Genomic DNA, 25,275 nt, shown 5'->3' on the forward strand with positions numbered 1-25,275 from the left:
TTTATTAGGATCCCTCTTAGCTACTGCTTAAGCAGCAGTTACTCTTCCTGTCTTACTTAAAAACACCCTGTGAAACATCCCCCCACTCCTCATTAAAAAGCCAAGCAACGATGAGGAGAGAGTGAGACAAAAGACAGGAGCTGTGGTCTTTAGAAGACACCAAACGGCAGTGAGGAGGCAGGCGGATCACAGCGGCCTTCCAGAGTCGTGTTTACCTCTGGCAAATGGCACTGCGTGACCCGCTGTGGTCTTTGAAAACAATGGAACAGCTTGTTAATGCTAGGGAAATACATGTCTGCGTTTGTTTTAGTCTTTAGTGGCCCTGCCATTTTTCTCTCCGAGCTTCAAAGACCAGCACAACGCGAGCATTATCATTCTAATGAGGAACTCGCGAGCCGAAACTCGCGGGCTTTAAGAATACAGCGCTGTCACAGAAGTAGTGATTATCGTGATTATTGTCAGAATGGAGTGTTACGTTTCACAGACCGTTGTCAGGAAACGTGAACTAAATATCACATTCACCCGATGACATCAGCCATACCACAAAGTTATATGTTAACATTTTTATTTTCTTTCTGTATTACGACGAGACCAAATTTACGTCATTTAATTTCATTTGGATATTCTCTTTATGTCTAGTACACTTCGCCTGCCGACATGCTGAACCTTCCTTCGCAGACGGAACAAGGCCATTGTTCGCAGTCTCTCGTCCACGGTGGATAATTACCTCCGCATCAAGATAAGACTGTAATTAGGGAAGACGGCAGGGCAGTCCACCTCCTGATTGAGATTTGCGAGATGATGATCCAATCCGTATGCCCAATAAAATATCAAGTTTAAAAAGCCATTTTAATTCATATTTCTTTAGCCGCCCATAGTGCATCGTTTGCTTTACGACGCAGCTGATAGAGGAATTACTTTTTGTTTGCTTGTGTCCCTTGACAACATGACGCATCACACTACAACTGAAAGTCGATGCTCAGCAGTATACTGTCTAAAAAATACACAAACATGAACATGTACAGAGTGGGCTACATAAACATACAGTTTACATATATATAGTATCTTGTGGGGGGATTTGTTTGGGGGGGGTTCCTCTTTGGCTCCTGCCAGAACTCATTATAATGGTTCGATCTGGGCCTTCAGCGAAAGTGAATAAGCACTAATGAACATGCATGACGGTAGTTAAAGGGTGAAACCTTCATTAAAGAGACCGGATACCCATTTCCTGATAAGTCCTAGCCTGGCTCCAGCCACAGGAATTAGTATGAAATGAGAAAGCTTGCCTGGTAGGGGGGCTAAAGGTGGGATGTGGATGAGAGGGCAAGCATGAGGTGGATGATGCTCTGGCTCATGGTGGTCTAGGAATCTATACACCGGGCTTTGTGATCAAGACGACATTTCACTTCATGTTTGAGTAATTTAACAAGCGCTCTTATCCACTGTGATTTACAGTTAGTGAATGGGACCACTACACAACTGAGTAACAGAACGCACAACATTTTTATTCCACAAATTAAATATCGGCAACTCAAAGCTCCAAGGGAAAAAGTCAAGTGCATTGTTAGTTCACTCCAGGGTTATTATTTTGACTTGTTCTATCTGAATGCACTGATCAGTTTTTACCATGGACATCCAAAGCCCCTTATTTTCCTAATAGGTTTTCTGCCCTTAAAAGGATGTTGACCTTCCATTCAACTGTACAGCAGAGCAGTCTCAATACATCTGCCGAGCGACTGCATCCATCAGTCAAATAAGAGCGGCGATAAACTGAGCGCATCTCCACTTTTATCACATAGTCAATGGCAATTAGCAAACACAAAACAGAGAAGGGCCCAACCTTTTTAGGAGGCCCTCTGGAGAATGTCATTCTGAGTGAGGATTCTGCGTGGATACATTAGCGCAGCGGAAAGCTTTAAAGAAACGTACGTTTCGCCATCGTCTGCTTCTATCTGACAAATTTTTTGAAAGCAAGAGAAGGGCATGGTTCGGGAATGGCTGAGTTTCAGAAGGAGAAGCCCGCTTACCTACCGCGAGGCCGCCGCAAATGGCCACTTAATCAAGTTGGACATTGTGTTGTTGTGATCCGAGTGGCCCCAATTTGGTTAGCTTCATCCGAAAAGGAGGGGCGAGGATGAGTGTCCGGGCGAGGGGGAGGGTCTTTTCCCCCCACGCAAGCTGACTGACAGCCTGTGTCACGGTAAAAGTGGGGAGGGAGGTGCGTGAGACTTGACCCCGGAGGAGCCTTTTGTTTCTCCTAAGTCCCCCCCTCCCCCCTCCCCCGATTTCCTCCCATGAAACAGGCACCAGCGGAATCCTCCCTCACTGTACTCTTACTGCCGCAGCAGAGAGAGGAAAAGCAATCTCCCCGCTTAGTCACTGCCGTGAGATATGATTTTCCTTTCTTCCCAGCGTAACAATTGGTTCGGTAGTCCAGATGCAAGCGTATTTATTGTACTGTATAAAGGGAGACAGAGAGGGGAAGGGGGAGACGGAGAGGAAGGGGGAAGGTGAGAGATGGAGAGGGAGAGAAGAGAGGTTGAATGCGTGTAGGGGAGGATGGGGCCATCAGCAGCATTTCCAGCAGGTGTCAGGAAAATAGGAAGAACATTTTGTCACACAACCAGCACATTCATTTCATATTTTTTTGTTATCACCGCTGAGTCCCAATACATCAACCAATACAATTAAACTTGGATTTACGCTAGGGACAGAAGCAAAAATGTATAATTAATTGACTAATTGAAGCGGCACACTTTTGTCTCAATTTATTAATTATCGCGCTGTGTCCTTGTTTTTTCGCCTGCGTCGATAAAGCGCCTATTAGTTAGCTGTTTAATTTCATTCGGAAGAGCGAAACACTTAACTCAAAAAGACTAAAACCTTGCTGAGGTTTGGTTCGAAACGGGGGGGACTGATTGAGTGGAGGAAGATAAAAACGTGTTTGGAAAAATAAGCGCGGTGAAATGTGGTCTGGAAAGAAGAACGCTCAGTGTCAGTCATGGATGCAGTCCTCTAATCCTGTCAAGTCGTTCCACAGACACACACGTCTGGATCTGTTGAGCTGCACATCCCCTGGCTAGCACCATTCCCTCTGTACACCATCAACAAATGTGAAAATAGTCCACAATATCATTGACGTCGAGGAGGGGGAGAAAAAAGGGCCCTCAATTAAAATCGACTGATGGTGTTCCATCAGGCTAATTTTTACGGCTGATTTGTTCCTTCGCACTCTTTCCGTGTTGGCGTCTCAGTCCTGACTCATCTTATAGCGGGGCTTAGGGTCCCTCGAGTCCTGAGACGGAAATGTTACCCATAATGAGCAATGTTGTTTATCTACTCCTCCCTGGGAAGGCTCAGTTTGGGGTGGGGGTAATAGAGGCAGTAGAGCAAGCCATTTCTAATTAGAAATAACAGAAGCCATATTGCAAGGCCCGGGATTAGAAGAATTGGTAGAAGAAAGGGAGACGAAGACCTGCAATAAGGAAAGGTCAGTAACTGGAGTTTACTGATGCATGTATTCCACCATAGATACTGACCCAGTAGTTTGTGGGTGTTTACGTGTCTGTGTGTATCCGTGTGTGTGTATCCGTGTGTGTGCGTGTGTGTGTGTGTGTGTGCGTGTGCACGATTCAGCCAGTTCTCGCCTAATCTAATTAAGGCCTTTTCAGACAGAACGCAAAGTTCAACACATTTGCTGGTTACCCGGGCCTGATACTGTACTGTCGACCAATCAGTCGTGTTTCACCACGTTTTCTACTGCGTTTGAGTCAGAAACAGAACAGATTTCTAAATGTTCGCCCCGTTGAGCGTCCGTCTCGCACGCAAGCACAGCAATCCAGTTCGGTTGACGCTGTCGCGCATCTAAGCATAACTCTGCCACACGCTTCCCTTTCTTCTGACAAAGTCGGATTTGCGCAGTACCTGCCGGCGCCCCATGCCATAGCACCGCCGACTACAGCGCCGTCAACCTGGCCCCGGGATGCACTGTACCCCTGATAACGCAACACGCAGGACCACCTTGACCAACGGTGGGACTAGGACTTATCCAGGGTTTACTGACTGGAGAGGACGGAAACACAAAAAACTACACACACACACAAACAACACAATCTTATAGAGCTCACTGTCAACCCTCATCAGTCTGCCTAGATGTAGATTTCTCTTTGGTTTTGGAGAAGGCCCAGCCCCCTAGGGGACGCTCAACCAAAAACAACACCTGAGGCACCACCCCCGTGGTATTAGTGGATGGGATTACACAGTGTATTTCTGTAGCCAGCCCCGATGATGAATACAAGGGGGCTTGTTACCATTTAACAGCAACTGGTACTTCAATTACAGCCGATCAGCCTCGACAAGGAGACACATGACAAATAACCTGCCACATACGAGACATCTTTTAATTTCGTCACCTGCCAACCCCCTCCCCCACCCCCCTCCCCACAAACTAAATTGACCACAATTGGGAATTAATCACATTATGAAACCGAGTGATTTCTTTTTTTCGCCAGTAGAAAACGCAGTAATGGCTTTCCCGAAAGCTCAGCTAAGAAATGTGTTTTTCTCAGTTATTGGTAGCCGCAGGCACTCTGGTAGTGCTAGTCCGTTTGAACACTATGAGTCCCACATGACTCCCTCTTTCTACAGAGTTCACTGCTTTTGACCAGGGCTCTAACATAATACGGAATCTTTTTTTGGGGGTTTATTTGGGAAGCAATCACTGAGAAACATTGACGGACTGAGAGTGGATCAAACCCTATTACACGACTGGCCACGGTGTTGCGGTGACGTCCGGAAATGTTTGGACCGTACAACTGGGTCCGCCGGGGGAGGAAACACAATGAAAGGGATACGTCAACAAAATACTCCTGCTTCCTGGTCCCAGTCTTTTCTCTCTTTCAGTCTCTCTGTCTTCCTGTGTGAAACGGAACAAATATTTGCCCGTACTGTTTCAAGAACAATCGCAAACTGTTTCTTCTCATACACTGAGGAAAAGAACTGACAAGGCGATATTTGGAGTAATTTTTTTCTTCCTGTCTTGGCATCTGTGGGCATGGGGTGAGCTGTGGAAACTCTCATGGCCAATAGTGTTTTGATCCTGTAATAGTGTAATAACCTCAATGGCCCAGACTATAACATCTCAGGCAGGCCTGTACAGGCTTCCACTCCTTTGGCTCCATTTTATTTCTGCTGCAAGCGAGTGGAGATGTGATTAATTATACATACATTAATAGCAACGGGCGTGAATAATTCATGAGGTGGTCAAACGTCAAAGCTACTTTTCCCTCCCTTTCAGCGTGATGAAAAGATTTTAAAATAATAGGCCCCTGTCCAGAAGTCTGTCGCTGCATTCCGGAGGCTGAGCGTGTCGTTTTTTCTCATTCGCTCTCGTTGATGTCTTACTAGCGAGGAGCATTGTTCTAGTCCGCCGCGCCCCTGTTGCTAAATGTCAGTCAGAGCCGAGCCAGAGAGGAGCAGAATAACACCTGTGTTGTGCTTTGTCAGCATGTCTGGCTTTTGTGGTAACATGCAAATGAGACGGAGACAATGTATCCACTGACAGTATCAGGCTATCAGGGTAACATCACGCTCAGTGGGTTGTCGTCGCTGCAAATGAGAATGAATCCTCAGTCAATCTTACCCAGTGAAATACATAAATAATAAATTAAAAACATAGAAAGCAGAGAGAACAGGGAGCCGTGAAGGGTTGGGGATTACAGCCCTGTTTCTGGGAGGGTTGGGGGGGGTTTGTGTTTCGCTTCATTGTCTGCATTTTCAAAGTTCCATATCTCCCTGTCTGTCCTGAGCGAAATCCTGAAGGAGCGCAACGATATTAAGATTTTGGGGTTTTGCATAATAAAATGGGGAGGGGGAAAGAAAAACACTTCACATCACATACTTGTTTTTTCAAAGGGATAAATCGGCTTACTTTTCTCTTAAGCGCACGGAACTTAATCAAACTCAAATAGTGGGAACTTCCCCAGAGGCAGTCCCAGGGGATTTTCCTTAATTTGGATGTCGGGAAGGGGAATGAACTCTTTTCACACCTTCATCCCAAAATCCGTGAACATCAGCTCGGGTGTCACCTGGGACAGGTGGGCAGGTGTATCCGTATTCTCTGAAAGACTCGAACATTAACAGTCAAAGGGGACTTCTAATCACGACATACAATCGAAATGTCTAATCCGCGCAGGTTTACCAAGCATCCTGTTCTTCCAGCGACAGGCGTGGCAGACGCTAGCCGTGTTAACTTTCCGAGTGAATTAGCCTGGTGAGGATTTCGGAGGGCTTCTTCTCAGTCGTAGTTGTAGTCGTTTACCACTTATCAGGGGAAAAGGGACAATGGAATTTAATGTACTCCTAATTCCCACCACTTCTTGGTGAACGTCCCTTCCCTCTTGCTAATCCCAACTCTTAAAATGGAGCCACTTTGCAGTATCTCTCCCACATTCTGAGGTCTAATAATCCTACGTGCTTAAGAGTGACGCCGAAAGATTCATTATTAACCCTCAGTCGGCAGACGTTCAAATGGCGCCCCTTGACACTGAACAAATGTTCAGCACAGCCGGATATATTGCAAGATAAAGCACTACTGTTTGCTAAGTAGAGTGTACTAATGTGATTCGCAGTACAGCTGTGTGCCACAGGATTGTGAAGGTCCTAAACCTTGATTTAATGCACATTATTGAATTACCGGATAAACACTTTCTTATGACATAACGTTCGACGTCTCCCAGTCCCCGTGGGCATGGCGAGAGGCAATCAATCACAGATGGTGCACTTTGTTGCAGATTTAAATCAACCGCCTGACATGATGATATGGTACCTCACGAGGTGGGGGGCTGGCTATGTTTTCCCTCCAAAATATTTCTCTCTCGCTCCCTTTGTCTCTCTCTTCTATCCCTGACAGGATGACAAGGCATCTTTTTCCAGAAGAAATTTTTCGTCGAATGGAGATTTGTAGCAGCTCATTACAGACTGCAAGACCGGGCGAGCGGATGCACTCACTCAGAGATGGATTGAGTGGGCCTTGTTATTGACATGAGTTAATCTGACACTTGCTAAGGGATGAGAGACACACAGACACACTCTGCCTCCACACAGACCAGAGGGAGACACTCAGACGGGGGGGCGGGGGGACGGGGGGACGGGGGGCAGGCAGGTTGAACTCCATCGGTGCTAATTAATCCGTCAGGTCCCCCAAAAAACAAGCTCAAACAAACCTGTGTTTACACACTGGGCTTAGGCTGGCCTCACTGACAGGAGAGGTGGTTTAGGTGGATGCTGGACAAGGTGTGGGGGCAGGTGCTAAGAGCCTCACTTACACGCCGCGCACACATTTCTATTCACCCACGTCAATCCGACAAACACACAGACACACGCGACCGCCGTACTCAGCACCAGCTGCACCACCGCACTGCAGATTCACTTTCGCATCAACCAATTTGGCACCTCGATCTATGCGCTCAAAATGGCGGGTGGACGGCGGGTGTCGTAGGGCGGCTCGCTAACCAGTGAATCATGGAACACGAGGGCTGGGGGCGGGGTGGTGGTGGCTGGGCTAATCCCTTGGCATGAGTGCATGGATCCGCCGACACCAAGCAAAAACCGGCTGCTCCAGTCACCGCTCGCATCCACTAATGGGAGGCCCTAGTTAGCTCTAAGCTACCCCCCCCCCCCCCCACCCCTTTCCGGGGGTTACGTGAGGAACATCTGGCCCTCGTTTTCTCGGATTGGCCTTTCTAGGCAGCTGTCAGCGAGCGGCGGGATTGACGGGATCCGCTTTGCCTCCTCGAGCACGTCTCTCACACATCTGTACAGCCAGGGGAGCAGCAGCTTCATAACCGGCAGCAACGACAGACCGTCATCGTAGCGTGCAGCCCTGACAGCAGCCTATCGCTAACAACTCTGCGGTGAATCCCTGCTGCCATGTTGTTTCCGTTCAGCCACGTTGTTTCAACGAGCACATTTTATTTAAAAAATGTTTTGGGCTTGGGCCACCCCTTTACGACTCAAGACGACAGAGCAGGGGTTGGCAACGTGTGGCTCCTCCAGCACTCCTCTGTAGGTCTCTGGCTCTATATAGATGAATATTCATGTGCATGTATATACTATATTATTACATATGTATTTATTTACATTTATCCCCTAGAAGTACACCGGTGCCTACCCATTAAAGCATAAAGGCCTGAAAGAAATATCTTAGAAAAAAGAAAAGAACTACTTAAGCTGACTCACGCAGCTGTAAATGTGACATGCTTTATGACCATGCAGACACCTCAGAGCAGGTGGGAAGTCTTCTTTTCTCTCTGGCTGTGGGATTGTTTTGCATGTCGAAACAGCCGCGGTGAGTGAACATCATAACTCTGCTTAGAAGTAGGAGACGTACGAGGCTACGTGTATTTGAAATCAACTAAAGATTCCAATCCCTGTGCTAAACTATTGCATCTACCAGATAATGTCTGTCGGACGTGTTTTGTATAATGTTTGGTCTCCTATCAACCGAAGTGAATGACAGCCAATATAATGGCTAGTTATTAGTAGCATTTCAATTAGTTGACATTGTAATTATATTTGTAAAACAAATGAAAACACAAGGTGTTCAGTAAAACCAGTATAACAAACACTGATAACAATCAAACCTTCTGTATGAGTGCTAATATTTTACTTGATGTGGGTATTCTCAATGAATCTCCTTTATGGAGGAAAAATACCATTTAAAATCCTGTTGTATTTCGTATTGTATGATGACAACATTTGCTTCCAGTGACCCTGAATGTCACGTGATGGTCATTTGATATGACTGCTATCTGTGGTGGCAGTGGTGAACTTCCACTTTAAAAGGGCTCTGTTGTTTTGCCCAGCTCTCTTCAAGTAATAAATACAGTGTGTATATATATATATATATATATACACGTATTTTAATTGCCCCTCTGGTCATGTCGAACCCCTGGGATACAGACTCCAAATGTTGCCTGACAACAGAGCTATGGGAGTGAAAAGGTTTTAAAAATACATACACACAAACTAAAAACACATACATACACACACACAATCAACACACACGCACACAATCAAGCAACAAGGCAACACGCATGTCCACAAGCTTTCAGTCGGCCGGGTGAGCGGGGTTACACTGTCATCTCCGGTCAGGGCGCGTACAGGCAACAGCAAAGACAGTCCGAGAGCATGGCTGTGGCCAGATGTGACAGCCCTGACCCGCCCGTTCACGTGGGGATTTCAAAACGCCCAAACGCACACGGATTAGCCTAGCCTACACTGACTTGACTTCATTTAATTTGTATTAGGCCCGGACTTTGGGGGGTGGGGGCAAACAGGTTTTCTACAGAAAGACAGGAAATCCAGGGTCACAGAAAACAACAACAACAGAAAGCCGGTCTGTCCGGAGATCTCAGACCACCTGCCTCCATGCCGGAGGGAGTCGGGAGTCACCGGGACACCACGTTTCTCTGGACCTCGCACGTCCGCCACTACCTGTTTTCAGGTCGTGAACGTGTCCGCCTTGTCTGTACTTGACCTCTTCGACAAGAAAAAGTCCATCTGCAAATTCACACCTCTCTATGGCCTCGACTTCCCGAGAAGTAAGAGCTGAAATCCTCTGGTACCTCCACCGTAAACAGCTTGTCGTGCCTGACATCGGCAGGGCTTTGTTTGTGGGTGTTGACGGTGTTGAGTGTTATGTTATACTCTGCACACAGTGGTTATCTACTAAAAACATGTCTTAGAGGCTGATGTTTATCTGCTCTGATGCAGATTGGATGAAGTTACACGGCAGCCAGCGCAGGATAATGTGATTCATCTTTTTTGTTATTCACGGCTTCCTGATTAACAGGCAATTTTATTCCTCGCAGGCCGGTGTAGTTTGATATCCTATAGCGGATAGAGGAATCCTTGTTTTTTACCCCCGTAGATATCTAACGTGCTTTTACTTGTAATCTAGGGAATTAATTAAATGAGAAGGGGTAGGAATCTGCACACAATGGAACACCGTTACACTTCTTTGTACTCAACGTGCAAAGTCGATGAAAGAAGACTTACATTGTTAAGCAGGAGAGACAGAGAGAGACAGAGAGAGACAGAGATAGACGCCAATTGCAGAGGTGAACTGTGGGCCCAGGAACATAAAAAGTTAAAACCGTGTGGTGGGAGAGTAACGGCACTCCCTAGGCAGAACATGTGGGCTCTTTTTATAAATTGTAGATGCCCTGGCGACTCCCTATTTACGATGGTGTCGTGAAAAACATTGTCAGAGTTCCTTAGCGTGATACTTTTGAGAAGCATTTCTGCATTTATTTTCCTTTTTCCCTCACAACCCGTATCAGAAGACATTACGGCGGAAAACGTCAAAGACTGACAGAGAGGAAGAAGAGGGAGACATAATCTGGTTCCCTTATTGATCGCGACTAGAATAATTGGCCCCTCTTAGACTCATTACATGAGTAGCACGCCAGCCAACAGAGAGACACGACTAGCCCCCCGATTCATTCATGTGGGAAGCTTTGAAAAATATCACTTCCTGTACCAACTTGCTGGCCGTGAGATGCAACAGATCTGACACCTGCGGCGCTGCTCCAACCCGACACTGATGGGCAATTTAACAAATCTTTGAAAAAGCGTCTTTCATACCGTCCCATTGGTAAAACATGTACGACAGAGTGGTCAGGTAGCAGACATTAAAAGTACAACGAACCGACTAGGCTAATTACGAACAAGCCTTACACAACAAGGTTTTCACATTCTCTTTTCTCTCTCTCTCTCGTTCCCATATATCTATTCCATTTTTCTGACGGTACGTTTCCCCTCTCATTTGCATCTCGCATTGTTCTACGTGCACCCACAGTAATTTGGGCCCAATTACTCATTGCTAATAGCGTGATCCTTACTGTTATTCAAACTACCCATGTTAATGACTAACTCTAATTACCATTACAGTGTTACCCAAATTAACCTATTCCGGGGTGTTGATCACCCACATTGATGCAGTGGGGGGCCGCGATCCCAAATGGCATCCTATTTCCTTCATGGTCCACTACTTTCTGACCGGGGCCAGCAAAGACCTGTTGGGCACTTTGGGTAACAGAGGGCCATTTGGGACCTTATTAACCGACACAGGGCCTGACTGTCCCTTCAATCCAATCTAATTAGTGGCGCGGCTTAGACGGACTTGGTTTACAGGCGCCCGTCGACTGCAATAATTAGCCCTGCTGTAGCAAAGGCCAAGGTAAACAATTTGGTGAGGAAGATTACTGCACGGGCGGTGAGATGAAGATTGTGCAGGAGAGGGGAGGGGGAGAAAGGGGGAGGAGGAGACGGGAGGTACTGTCTTTCCTTCCAGGGGTCCCCATGTTTCAGATAATAGAATACAGCTTCCGTTTCACCCATTACATTTTGTCATTTTTTTTTTAACCAACACCCCTTCCAATAAATCAGTTTCGTAAATCCATTATGATAGCAAATGCTGTAAGGTTACAGCTAACGGATCCGTGATTACATTTTGAGAATGATTCCCAGGGACTGGAGTACTGGCCGCGGATTCACATCAACCCAAATCGATTCTCGCTACCTTTTATCTCAGTAGTGCAACCGCGCCTCTCGAATAAAACAGCGCTTTACGTTCATTGGTTAATCTGATGTTGTTTGTTAGTTTTTGTTAGTTCATACATTTATTCATGTTGGGAAGGAGGGGAGAAACCGTGTGGCGGGAGAGAGAGAGAGAGAGAGCGAGGGGAGAGCAAGAGAGAGACAGAGAGTGGGCTGGGAGGGGGATGGAGAGAGAGTGGGATGGGAGGGGGATGGAGAGAGAGTGGGCTGGGAGGGAGGGGGATGGGGAAGGAGAGCTTGCTTGACTCAGGTTCAGCCAGGTGCTAATGAGCCGAATCAGAAAACGGTGTCACCTCGTAAACAAGTATACACACACACACACACACAAACAGAAAAACACACAGGAGGGTCTTCTATTTCTAGCCTGTCTCCTGTGCCCTACTCTCCCTTTGCCAACCCCAAACTCTCTCATCACCCAAGACCCAGAGGCCCTCAGGCTGATCCCGGGAGGGTCCACTCCTGCACATTTACATTTCATATCTCAGTCGCTACCCTCTGTAAATGACTTACAGTAGTGCATTCATACGCTATCGCTCTCCTTTCCCATCCACACCACAACGATATCCTTGACGGCTTCACACTTTCAGAGCATCATAATCAACACTTCGGGCGGAAAGTGCTAGATCACTGCCTATTCCCTTGGCAACTGTGTGATAGCTAGTCAGCTAAACCAAAAAAAAAAGCTACTAAGATTTAACAGGCTTGAATGGGAGAAGGTTGCTATCATTCCTATTTCTTCACCATTGCAAAAAAATTAAGAAACCTTTGTTCCTAGATGTAACCTGGATCTGCGCAATAGTGACTTCACAGCCATTGTAGTCCAGTGAATGTGCTGTACTAATTACTGAACAGTTTCACATCACCAAATGATAACACTTATAGTGAAGAATGTAAAAGTCCAGTCATGAGAGGGGAAATTCTTCTTCTTATTTTTTTATACCAACCAATTTCCTGAAAGGAAGTGCAAGTAGTTTACAAAAATGAACAGTGGATTTGGATATGGTAGCTGTACATTCAGAAAAATAATAAGATCAACTTTCAACAAATGTGGAAATTTCCAAATGCTGCTTTGATCCTGTTTGCCTCTGACATTAAAGTATTTATGCATTCCAATTTGGGCTTAACATATTTTCCTTTTGATAAACACCCGGGCAGTCGTGTCAAATTCAGTTACTAAGTGTGTGATTATAAAGGCGTGAACTGTACAGATTAAACGGAACAAGGGGACAAACCATTCTGCTGCACCCCCCACCCCCCACCATATTACTTACTGCCTTAACACGTGGCTGTGCTCGTGCGTGTATGTGAATTTCACGTGTGCTCACACATCCATGTGCCCCCATAACTTCAGAGGATGATCCCAATAAAAATCTCTGACCTGTGATTATCGTGATTATCATACATCTTACTGGTCAGATGGCGTCATCGCAGGGCACAAATAACACGAACACAACGTGACGTCTCCTTCCGCTCCATTCTATCTGAAAAGTTGTTATTAAAAGCTGGCGTCCCAAACAGCAGGCCTATGTAGGCCCCTGCCCTACGGCCCTGGTACCCTGCCCCAAGTAGGAGACAGGGTTTCATTTGGGAGGCAGGCAAAGTGTCGAAGGAGGCTCCGATAAGCGGCCCCTTATCCGTTTAAAGACGCCACCCGGTAATCCGGCAGAGGGGAAGCTGCAGCTTTAAGAGACTTAGTCTGGATTAGGCCTAGTCCTCCCAAATTAAACCAAAAGTCCGCATTCTTGCCGCTGCTCACGCGAGCTGCTGCTTTTCCTTATTTGGCTCCAACCCAGCAACAACAAAGAGACAGGGAAAGCGTCAGGGTCGGATTTATAATGTTACGAGGACGACGCGACCCCGTTGTGCGTCGCCCCCGTAGGGGGTGTCCGGGTGCCCGTAACCCCGCCCCTCCCTAACAACACTGTCTCCTGTTCACCTGTTCTTTTCTTTACACCAGGCAGCCGGTTGGACCCCAACCACTCAGAAAAGCCCCTCATCCAGCCGGCCAGCCAGAGCGTGAATGACGAACGTAGTCATATCACGAGCAAAACCACGCCAATCCCCATTTATAAATCGGTCGCACGCCTGCTACTGTATCCGGCTGCGGCCCACGCAGAGGAGTGGGTTGAAAAGCACGGAAATGAGCGCGCACACACACACACAGGAGCGCCGTTTGTCTACGCTGCTGACCAAGAGAAACGAAATGCCATCCGAACACAAGTGAAACTGGATTCCCGGTGTTTCTGGGAACGCTGTTTCTGTTCACCGGGAAACGACAGGGTGATGAGTGGCGGCGTTACTACATTGACCAGCGCTGAACCATTGGGAATACAGCAGTAGGCAATAACTCCTCACCCATCTATTCCCGTTGTTGGCAAAAAAAAGCAACGTAAAAACCCCAGAGACCTCGATGTCTTGACTGCGTTTGTGTGTGTGGGCTCCCTCGTGTCTGCATGTTTGTGTGCTCGTGCTATTAACAGACATGATCATTCAGCACCACAGGGTCTGAGCGCCCGAGATCAACTCCCCGGCGACTGATCGGCCGCGTGACCCTCGAGGGAATGTTCAGTCCCGATCGTTATTACAGCAACAGAAAAACAAGTCGCGATCCACGCCGCCTGTGCCGTGGCGGCGCCACTCCTTTACAGAGCCCTCGCCCGTCAGGTAAATCTGGCAACAGATGGGAATCAAGCAAGCTTTGGGCTCCAGCTGTAAACACGGCAACTCAAAACAGGCCGAGATGTCAGAGTGCGGTCACTATCATTCATTTTACACAGCCACTTGAGCAGTGGACTGTCAAGCGCCGGACGTGAGCGGAAACTCAAGGCTTTTCTTCCTGTTGTTTCCCGCTGGACCCGTAAATAATGTTTTTAGCGGATAATGGTGGTACAGTGAGGAATTCACAATTGTATAGCTGTTATTATAGTGTATGTAGGAGACAGCCTTTCTTTCTTGTCTTTTCAACTTGACCTGATATCAGTCAACCAAATACATTTCTCTTCCGCCTCAGGATACAAGATATGGGCAAAAACAAGAAAAAATGTACAATGTCTCTCAGAAGCCTAATCCAAGCAAACTAATCAGAGGGAAACAGGCCCACCTGAATTGCTTTCAGGGAAAACTGGATTCTCAGAAATGCAAAATAGCCTTTGAGGGGAAAAAAAGACCCAAAACTCAAGCGCGAATCACTCCAGCTATAACATCAGCATTTTGCCTCCTAAGCATTTGGGTTTATAATGCAGTATGATGAAGTATTGCGAAACCTCCCAGTCAATGGACCGCTATTTTGTTTAGTCTCTTTATGGCCAGCATGCAGAGGAATGCCTGCTTTCCAGACATCATGAATAAAAAACTGACAGTAGCATTGTAACGCATTGGGGGGGGTTACGGAGGACAAAGACAGAGGAAGAGGGTAGCCCAAACAGAGGGATGGGGGGCGGGCATCTGCAGATGACAAAGAGAGATAAAGCACAGGGACCCGGAGACAGAGGCCACGGCGACATGGGGGAGGAGAGAAAAAAGAGACAGAGAGAAAAGAAGAGCGAGGGAGAAAGGTTAGACGCAGAGGGAAGACGAAAAGGAAAAGAAAGGGCGACGTGACCCGTCGACAGACCGAGGCAACTCCTGATCTGCGGGGGCTGGGCCAGCTCCGAAAGGCCCGTGTAGACCGCGGCCGGTTGTAGCCCATTAGCCCGACGCTGGGAAAGGGTGCTACAGCTCATTACATGCTCTGCCTCCTGTTCTGGGGATGAACAATGCGCAATTACGATGGCCTGCTGTTTTTCACGGCCCCACCGCTGTCTGTCTCAGTGGCGGCTGCCGTCTCCATCCACTGCCAGGGCCAGATTTAAACACTGGCTCACCGGGTCTGAAGCCCTCGGGCTCAGGTCTGCAAACGGCCCGAGAAGCAGACAAAACATTCCTATTTTGAAAGGTATTATTTCATTCCGTACAAGAGCGTGCCCGTTTATATCGTGAGCGTACGATGGGATCCGTGAAAGGGATTTCAGGAGTACGTTTAAAACTCCCAAGTGCGTAAATAACGGCTGCCCGGTGGGATTCGAACGGGATCTGCAATCTAGGGATTAAGAGTATTTCTATGGTTGGTCGAGGTGGCTGTTTGTCTTTTTCCATGTTTGAAAATACAAGAGAGGTTTTGGGGAAATCGAATGCCTACCGCCGAAAGACTAATCTGTCTGTAGGACCTAATGTAATGCCCTCGAGTCACAATGAGTGAAAGTCACAATGAGCGAACAGCAGCACTGTTTTTCAAAGAAGCTTATCTTGAAATAGGCTATTTTGCCACTACGAGTGCTGGTGCGTGGCCTAGACTCCATCTTCATCATGTGCCGTGCTAAACATCTGTCTGGGTCAGCCAGCTCTTTAATATATATCCAAGTCGGGCAATAAAGTAAGACAACATGTAATGACAAAATTATGAGCCTAATTCTTTTCACTGTAATTCAGGGGCTTAACCCAAAACAGGAACGTGGGGAAATGGACAGCCAAACGGCACCTCTTGTTAGATTCAGATTCACCGACAACAACAGATGACCAGTTATGTTTGAGGTGCACGACAATAACACAGTGGCCCGCTTCTCTAGGATGTCAAGAGAAAGGATCCATTTCCACAGCAAATTAGCTCATCTCAATTCTTCATTCCATCTCTCCTGCACTGTCTAATAATTATGCATGCAGAAGTTGACATTTATTCCAATGGTAGGGAAATGCTAACTAACCAGCGTCCATCCCACTTTCCTTTTGTTTCAAGGCTGATAAACAGGACACTCTTAAAGGTCACAATCTCCTATTTGCTTGAGTCGTATTCCAGTCTTTTCAATGACCCACCTTTACAATGAGCATTGTTGAGTTCCCTCTACAGCCCTCCCCCAACTCTCAATCACTTCAACCACCGCATATTATAGCTACTTTAAGTTGGAGGCTGTGAGAAACCTTGTCAAACAGGTCACTGGGAAGTCTGTGGGCGTAACTAGCAATTCAGCTGAGAGCATGGGACCCCAAAGGAAGAGCAACCCATCGTTAACCGTACATTTTATTTAAAGCCTCCACTTCTGCCTTTTGGGCTGAACTAATTTTTGCACCCTCGGATAACGGCGGTCATTATGAAGTCGTAATGAATTACTTAACTCCACAACGAGTACATTTCCGCTGTGTTGTTCCTCACAAGTTGGAAGACAATTAACATAGATTTCCCCAAAGAGTACCCAGAGACGGTAAGTCCCTAGTCAGTTGCATTACTAACAAGGACAACGTTATCAGAGGGGTGTCTATTTACCTAAATCCCATGATCCGAAATCTCAACAGGCTACATTCTAAAACAAAACAGCTCCAAGGGCTTGTTTACACTACGAGAGAGAGAATAAAACTCTAGATTGACTTAGCTTGTATAATCTTTTCCATAGCGTGTGCATTTTACAAGACGTACCAGGCAGGATTGTGGCCATTAATCGCGAGAAATTTGAGTGATATGTGTGCGCACTGCGCAGAAATTTCCTACAGGTCCGCCACAAAGAAGATGCACAAATAAATGACAAAAAATCACAGCAGCCATCTTCCCTGTTCATTCCGGGTTGGCAGTGTCTGTAAAGGATGGTGCCCTGCCTGCGACGCCACACTTAGCCAAAGTTTTCAGTTTTCAGTTCACGTGTTGTACATCGTCTTAGCTTCGGACAAATATAGAAACCCACTTATTTATTGCTATACTTATGCAATGAAGATCCCAGTGGCCTCTTCATTACGGACATGGAAAGGGCTTAAAATAGGGCCTAATTTAAAAACAGAAATAAATATTATACTGATATAAATCATGCATAGAGAGACATATTCTGATTGTATTCACATGAAACTTGGTTGATTACCATGGACTGCTAAATAAATTTGGCTATGGCTACAGAAGGCATCAACACATCAACATCAACAAGGCAGAGGAAATACCCAACCCGTGGCTCTGTTGGGAGTTTACCTCATATCATAATTTCTTTCTTCTGCTTTTCCACAATAAATCATAATAAACCCTAATAACAAAATTGTTGTTTACTTTGTTATTGTTATGCAAATGTAATGATTATTATGTTAATTTTGAAGGGAAAAGTTAGATTCAGCGCTACATATTCACCCCTTTATTAGAACAGACTATCTACAATACATACCTTGTATTGTACCTTACAAATTACATACCTTACAAATCAGTTTTGGCTGTTATTTCAAAGTCAAAAGCATTTCCTCCCTAACCCAGGGCAGTAACAAGTGGTCTAGCTTGTGTCAAAGAATGTAGGTCGACCTTTCCCATTAATTGAACTGCAGGCATTTAAAAAAAGCTTGCAGCCAAATCTGTGTTAATGAGAGATGAGGTTAGGAGACAAAGAAAAAAATCTGTTAATGAAGTTATGTTTTCCTTTCCTGTCTCCCCAAAGCTGATGACACCAAACGCTTCTTTCCTGAGACCAGTGGTCTTTTATTAGGTCTGCTTCTGCAACCAACCACCACGTCCCTTTGAAAAGTTTCCCACCTAAGATGTAAGAAATCTTGCACATGAATTGTGAATGACTCGAAGAAAGTGTGTTATGCTCCTTGCAACCCCCAGTGCTGGTTTCAGAAGACTTGTCTTTAAAATGTGAGGGGATTGGAAAAGGAGTGGCAGCAGTATTCTGGTTTTCTCTCACACAAGCAGATAGCCGCAGGGAATGCTTAAGACCCAAAATATATACCACACTTAAAACCTTATCCGAGATTACGATGAGATTTAGATATATCCACACTCATATAAAAATAAATATGTTGACACTATTCAAGGCATTTATATAGATTTGAGCAGTCTTTTATTTTCCTGTTTCAATAATGTGTTGGAATACTAAACCTGATCTTTGGCAAGAAATAGCGGGGTGGGACTGATCTCTCACTGTGGATAACTCAATGATCTTTGGCATCATTGGCAGCCTTACCTTTGCAGTAGGCCTAGTCGTAATTCCACAACACACCACGGAGTACCCTTTGAAAAATGAAAGGTTCAAAACAGAACCTTTTATGGGTGCTCCAAAATGAAATGGGCAGGTTACCTCTTTGTGTTCTTTGAGGAACCATTTGAATGGTTCCACAAATAACCTTTTGAACAACATTTAGGTTTTCTTTTTGTATCCAGGGAATCGAGGCCTAGTTACCACAGTACAGGGTATAGCATAGAAATGAAAACCGAGTGTGGCATATTTGTGTCACATGCTTTAATTTGAAAAGCATCATCAGTGGCTGCAGGATACTAATTTAAATGGTTAATTACGTCCAAGCTCAGCATCTCTAGCAGGACTTAACAAGGTGCGTAACGAGGTCCCCCTTCTGCGTTGATAAACGTCATCTCTCTCTACCTCTTTCTCTTCTTCTTTCAGTCCATTTTACTTAATTTATTTTTGGAGGATTTGCTCTTGGCTTCTTCTGTCATTTCCGCTTCTACCACATAAAGTCCTGGCCCAAAGTTATTATCGCCTTATTGCCTTTCTGGGATCTATAGAAGAGCTCGGCTGGTTTCTGTGGCTAATGTATGACTGGTAGTGCTCTGATATCATTATGAAACTCATTTTGTCTGCGCACGAAATGTGTTTTGCCATTTGTAATGGATCACTGGTTGGATCACAATAAGTCAAGCCATAATTGAGTAAAATGTGTAATATGTTTCACATTGCTATGGATTTATAATTGAGGATGTTGTTTTTCTGTTGGTCATGACTACTGGATATACTGAAAAGTTTGGAAGGGATTCACTAGGTTAATTTCATCTGGGGATAGTTGGTACAGTGTGTACTGTAATCATATTATAATTGTACAGTTTTCTTTTACACAAGGGATCTGGAAACAAGAAGATGCTTGTACTCAATTTATTTATTTGCAACAAGTGGCAATGACCCCACAAGATTGGTCAGCATGCTTGTTGATAAATCCTGCTAATATAACCCTAAAAGTGAATTAATGTGCTTTACTTGAAGCATTCCTTCACTTAAAGTTTGACTCTTCAAAGCAAATGAAGTGCTTACTTTTCCATACCATCTGCCATCTCATATTTACCGTTAGGGCTGCAATTCGTTGGAGGTAAAATATGCCTTTTTTTGAATGTCTACGGTATTTCAACATTTTCAGGTACAAAGCAACATTCTGTGGAGGTACTTCTACTGAACTGGATATTCTGTTTAGCAAGCTGAACCAACATTAAGGGAGCCATTTTCTTTTCCTCGTACTATAAGGCTTCACATAGGTTGCGCCCTGAACAAATGATGGGGCTTTTCCGAATAATAACTGTATCTGCACATCAGAAGAGATTGTATTTCAGAGAGATGAAGACAAACAGAGTGTGTTTAGAGCCAGACTAATACAGGTTATGGAAAATCGTTGGCGCTCCTATAAATAGACCTTCAGATAAGGTTCAGGATTTTTCTCTTTCTCTCCCGTTTTTGAGTTGCCTTCTCTCCCACTTCACTCTCTCTGCCTCTCTGCTCCCCCCATTCCAGGCCTTACTGTCCATCCACCACACCCCTGGTCACGATGTGGAGAGTGCTTCTATGCTATCACAAAGTTGCGGGCGGGCTACAATGACATGTTGTATGTCAGGCCCTGTCACTCAGAAGACACCTCAGCTGTTGGCTGAACGCACTGATCCCTGACGAAAAGAGGGTGGCGGCCTATGGCTTAAGGATGCTGTCATTGGCTGTCTGGGGTCATTGTGACATTAGCTACAACTCCCCCACATGATGAACAACAAATAGTGTTTGAGTACCGAGGGTGTGTATACTGAACTAGCTTTTGCCTGTCAAACCTGGATAACCATTGCATACCATTGTGTTGACCCAAAGCCTATGGTTTTGGCATTGCCCTTTCCATCACAGTGCTTAGGATGTTAAAATGTGAGCACTAACTATGAGGTACGTTGGATAAGAGAGTGTGCTAAATGTATAGGTCTATACCTGTGAGAGAAACATGCCATTGGTTAATTTCAGTAATCTGTTTCTGGGTTTGCCACAGGTTGTAAGTCACGTGAAATGAATTGGGCCGACATGACTATTGGCAGACACACACTACTGTGCATGAATGCTGAAATATTTGTTTGTTTCCATTACTGACTAACTGACTGTCAGACTGACTGATGGTTAATTTGTCTTGGCATAAACTGACAATCAAATAGCAAGAGCGTTCCTAAAATCTGTGGCTCACTCCCAAATTGAACCTTTCTTGCTCTAAATCCCGCACTCATCTGCCAGTTAGTCAATCAGGAACTTGAGATGAGACGCTTCACTCTTTCGCATCCATCTGAACGGGAGACTTTAAATGAAGCAAAGCTTCACCCTTTATTCCTTCGACACTCACACTAGCATTTCAACGTTTCAAGTTCAAGCAAGCCAAGCATTCATCGGTTGACACTGTGAAATCTTTGTTTCTTTTTTTCACCTAATTGGTCTTTTTTCCCCTTCCTGAGCTACAAAAAATCTCTTACTGAAAGTGTTTAAATGGTACTCCCTCGTCAGGGTTTTCTACTGGAGACTGACTATAGCCTTCTTCTTGGCACGAATCCCCTCGCCTAGACAGCATGCTGTGACCTTTACTTTATCGTGTACAGGATTTAGCGATGATTAATTGGATTAGGCTGATGAAATGTAGAGAAATAAAAAGGCCCTATTCTTTTTCGTCAATAGGAGTCATGGCAAATATCGAATTCCTGTCATTCAGAAACATATTATCCGGCCATATGTGTTGTCACATGTGTATCAGTTGGTGGCTTAATGAGGAAGGCGACTCGATTAGAGAAGACAGACATTTTTCTCTGAAAAAGGAAAGATGGCCGGGGGTGGGGGCTTTGGGTTCATTCCAAACAACCTAAATCTAAATCTTGAGCATCTCAAACCAGCCACCATCAGATTAACGGTATCTCAAGACGATAACTAAGAGCGTTAATAGCACTAAGCCTACTGACTAAATAGCGGGGAAGATGGAGCATCCAAGTCTTAATGACCAGAGACAAGGCAATGTGTTTGGAAATGTCTCTGGCTTTCTTCATTCCTCAAATGTTCCATTCCTAACAGTAATTTAATGATCTTTTTTAATGTCAAATCAGCATGCAGAATGGATTCATATTCCCTTTATAGGGCTCTACTGCTAAAAAGGAACCATATAGCTCAAAATTAGGACATGTTTCAGGGTGACTTGATGACAACGTGTCGGGAGGAAGAGACAGGGAAATGGGAGGTGATTGGCAGGCCCAGCAGATGTTTAGCACATGTTGACAGGGTGACATCTACTTTGCATACTCAACATGACATGACTGAATGCGTTCTGTCCTGACGTGAATTCACTGCATGGAATAATGTAAGCATGTGGAATATGGAATCAGCACGACTCCCCATTGCCTCTCTTGTGGCAATACACACACATAGGCTATTACCAGCTTAATCAGAAAACCCTTAGCGATTAGCATATTGCTGTAGCTAGCTAGCTTTTGTTTACAGTGCAGAGTTCCATGACGGTGGAGGAACAAATACAAGACAGTCGGAGAAATGCCGTTTGTTTTGCCAAAAGCCTGTGTGCCTATTCTTGTTTCACTACAGAAAGCCTGAAATTGAACTTTAAGGCATGTGCCATATGTTTACAATCGCTACTGTTGTAGCCATCTTTCAGGTTACAGAATGGAAGCATCTGGATGTTGATTTACCTCAATTAGCAATGAAGTACTTGGCAAAAAACGAGTGAACTCGCATATAAAGGTCTCTATAGGGTATCTCCAAAGAAGGTCCAACACTTTAACACCAGGTAGTCCAAGAATGCCTAGCTTTTTTTTCTCCATGTGATTAAACACCCTAATGAAACCCAATATATATAATGCACATAAAGGGAAGCAAAAACCAAATCAATACCCCAGGTAACTTGTTTTTCCTGTTATATTCATTATCTGGAATCACAGGTAGATGGAAAACCAAGCCAAAGTAGCAAGCATTAACAATTCAAAAACACATTATAGCCAAAGGCCATTCCTTTAGTGTCTAATTTTCTCCTTCCACTAACTGGTCTAGTATAATTAAGCCATGGAAAATGTCTCTAGTCTCTAGTGACTTCCAGTCTTTTAATCTGAAACCACAACCACAGGCAGGTCAACCAAACACCTCTCAACTGGTGCTGCTACCCTGCTACTTCTCAAGACAATGGACTGCGGTTCCCCAGAGACTTCTATTTGATTGCACGAGTCATGGAAGACAGAATATTGCACACAATGTGATTGTGGGTACAAAGCCTTTTGGGAAAAGTGGCCCACTGGTTCTCTTTTTAACAAAACCCTAGAAAACAAACTCAAAATACATGGTATTCCTGTGTAATACATTTTTATCATGCATTTCCTTGCTAAATTATCAATAATTCTGCAGCTAACTGTAGATCTTCAGAAGACCTGACTGGTCCTTCAATGACCGGCACTGACTGGGAGGTGACGACACCTATATAAACTCTTACGTACACGTGAGGTCTTTGGTTTTTACCTATCCCAATACCATCTTTCCCACAAGGCTCGGGTAAGACATGACACAGTAGGTTAGGAAACCACAACTACGGAGGCCCGGGTGTGTAAAACAGTACAACAGCGGTTACTCACGGATGATTACTGAAGCGCCCTTGGGCCAGAGTTAGGCCAATTTTTGGGGATGAGGAAAAGCCTCACTAATTACAAAAGTGTCCCGGTGCCTTAGCTGGACCTCTGGGAAATGTGGACATGTGGAGTAGTGGCTTCCTAACTAAGATGGCTCTTTTGCCGGTCATTTCACATATGCATTGTTTGTCTAAGCGCAACATTAACAGTGACGTAATCGCACTTGACGGCATTTATGTATTCTTTTTTTTAAATGTTTTTTCACAGCAAAGTTAGGGTATGGCGCTACGGTCCTTTCAAAAAGTCAGCAGGGAGAATAAATATTTGGAGCTAGCCGCAGCTTCCTAGGGAGATGCACACCCACATGAATATAGCCCCCACCCCTTCCTTCTCCCAGCTCGGTCGATCGTTCTCGCTCCCTCTTTTCCCTCCCTCCCATCGACTACCCATCAGCACCCTCTCTCTTTGCCGGCCCACAGGAAATATGCGCGGGCCGCGGTCAAAGGGATGTTTGTCAACGTCATGTGGAACGCGGAGCGTCGACGGCACTTGCATGTTAAGCAGTCCCTTTGCCTTTATCAAGCCAATCAACAGCCACAGACAAAATGAGAATGTGGTGGGGCTCAGACACCTGGCATCCAGGCACTCTCCCTCCTTCCCTGTCTCCCTCCTTCCCTGTCTCCCTCCTTCCCTGTCTCCCTCCTTCCCTCCCTCCCTCCTTCCATGTCTCCCTCCTTCCCTGTCTCCCTCCTTCCCTCCCTCCCTCCTTCCCTCCCTCCTTCTCTGTCTCCCTCCTTCCCTCCCTCCTTCCCTGTCTCCCTCCTTCTCTGTCTCCCTCCCTCCTTCCCGGTCTCCCTCCTTCCTTGTCTCCCTCCTTCCCTGTCTCCCTCCTTCCCTCCCTCCTTCCCTGTCTCCCTCCTTCTCTGTCTCCCTCCCTCCTTCCCGGTCTCCCTCCTTCCTTGTCTCCCTCCTTCCCTCTCCCTCCCTCCTCCCATGTCTCCCTCCCTCCTTCCCTCTCTCTCTCTTCTTTCCTCCCTCTCCATCCACTGACTAGGCCCTATCTGAAGGCATCACTTATGAGATCATCAGACTCAATCTCCTGTCCTATTTATCTCCCTCTCTCCTCTTTTTCATTGACTGAAACAAATAAAGTACACCATAATTTGTTGCAAAGGTGTTTTTTTTATTTAAAGGTAGGCTACACAATGTGTGTGTGTGTGTATATATATATATATATATATATATATACATATATATAGTGGCGCGAGCCAACCCACCCTCTCTTGCCTTCTTCAGTACTACTATCAGGCCGACACAACACAGCTGTTGCCTATCTAACATAGCTTGCCTGCCACCCCTTGACGTGGCACACCGGCCCCCAATCAGGCCTCGTTACGTAGAGGATAAAAGAGCCCCAGGAAAGCAGCTTGTGTATTTCAGTTGGGTTTCACTCTTCCTTCTGACAGTTTTTATGAACATGTCCTCCAGGGCCCAAAACGCTGGTACTGTGTCTGTACCCTGTGTCTTTCCCTGTTAATAAATAGGATATTTATTTAACCACCTCTTATAGTTGTTTTTTCCCATTACCATCACTTTGGCCTTTTTTAATATACATTATTTTCAGGAGGAATATCTTACCAGAGGCGTGGCCTCCAGCCTAATGCCATTTGCAACCTGTGAGAGTAAATGTAATTCCTGTCCCTCATGTTTAATTTGCACGCTGGGAATTGAAAATGTCCTTACCTACACATCCCAACATTAAGATCTATAACCCAAATAACCCAGACACATTTACAGTGTATTGCAAATCTATTTTCTTTTTCCTTTTCACAACCGCAGTTATTCCTTAGAGCCAGTCAGACTTGAGTGCATCCCTGTGTTTACCTCACAGAGCGGGCCATAACCCCTGATGATACCTGAGGGTACATAAAGGACTGGATCTGGCTTGGAGCAACACCCCCCCCCCCCCCACCCCCCACCGCGAGACGCACCGCCACTGCTTCTCTCACCCTTTTCACTCCCGT

General features: G+C 45.5%; 1 protein-coding gene across 7 annotated transcripts in view; it reads right to left on the reverse strand.

The window, feature by feature from the left end:
* Positions 1–25,275, reverse strand: part of pcdh19 (protocadherin 19) — a 62,521-nt gene that overhangs the window by 29,404 nt on the left and 7,842 nt on the right. The gene's annotated exons all lie outside the window — the stretch shown is intronic.

Source organism: Esox lucius, chromosome 4, assembly GCF_011004845.1.
Source record: "Esox lucius isolate fEsoLuc1 chromosome 4, fEsoLuc1.pri, whole genome shotgun sequence".
In the NCBI taxonomy this organism is placed as follows: Eukaryota; Metazoa; Chordata; class Actinopteri; order Esociformes; family Esocidae; genus Esox; species Esox lucius.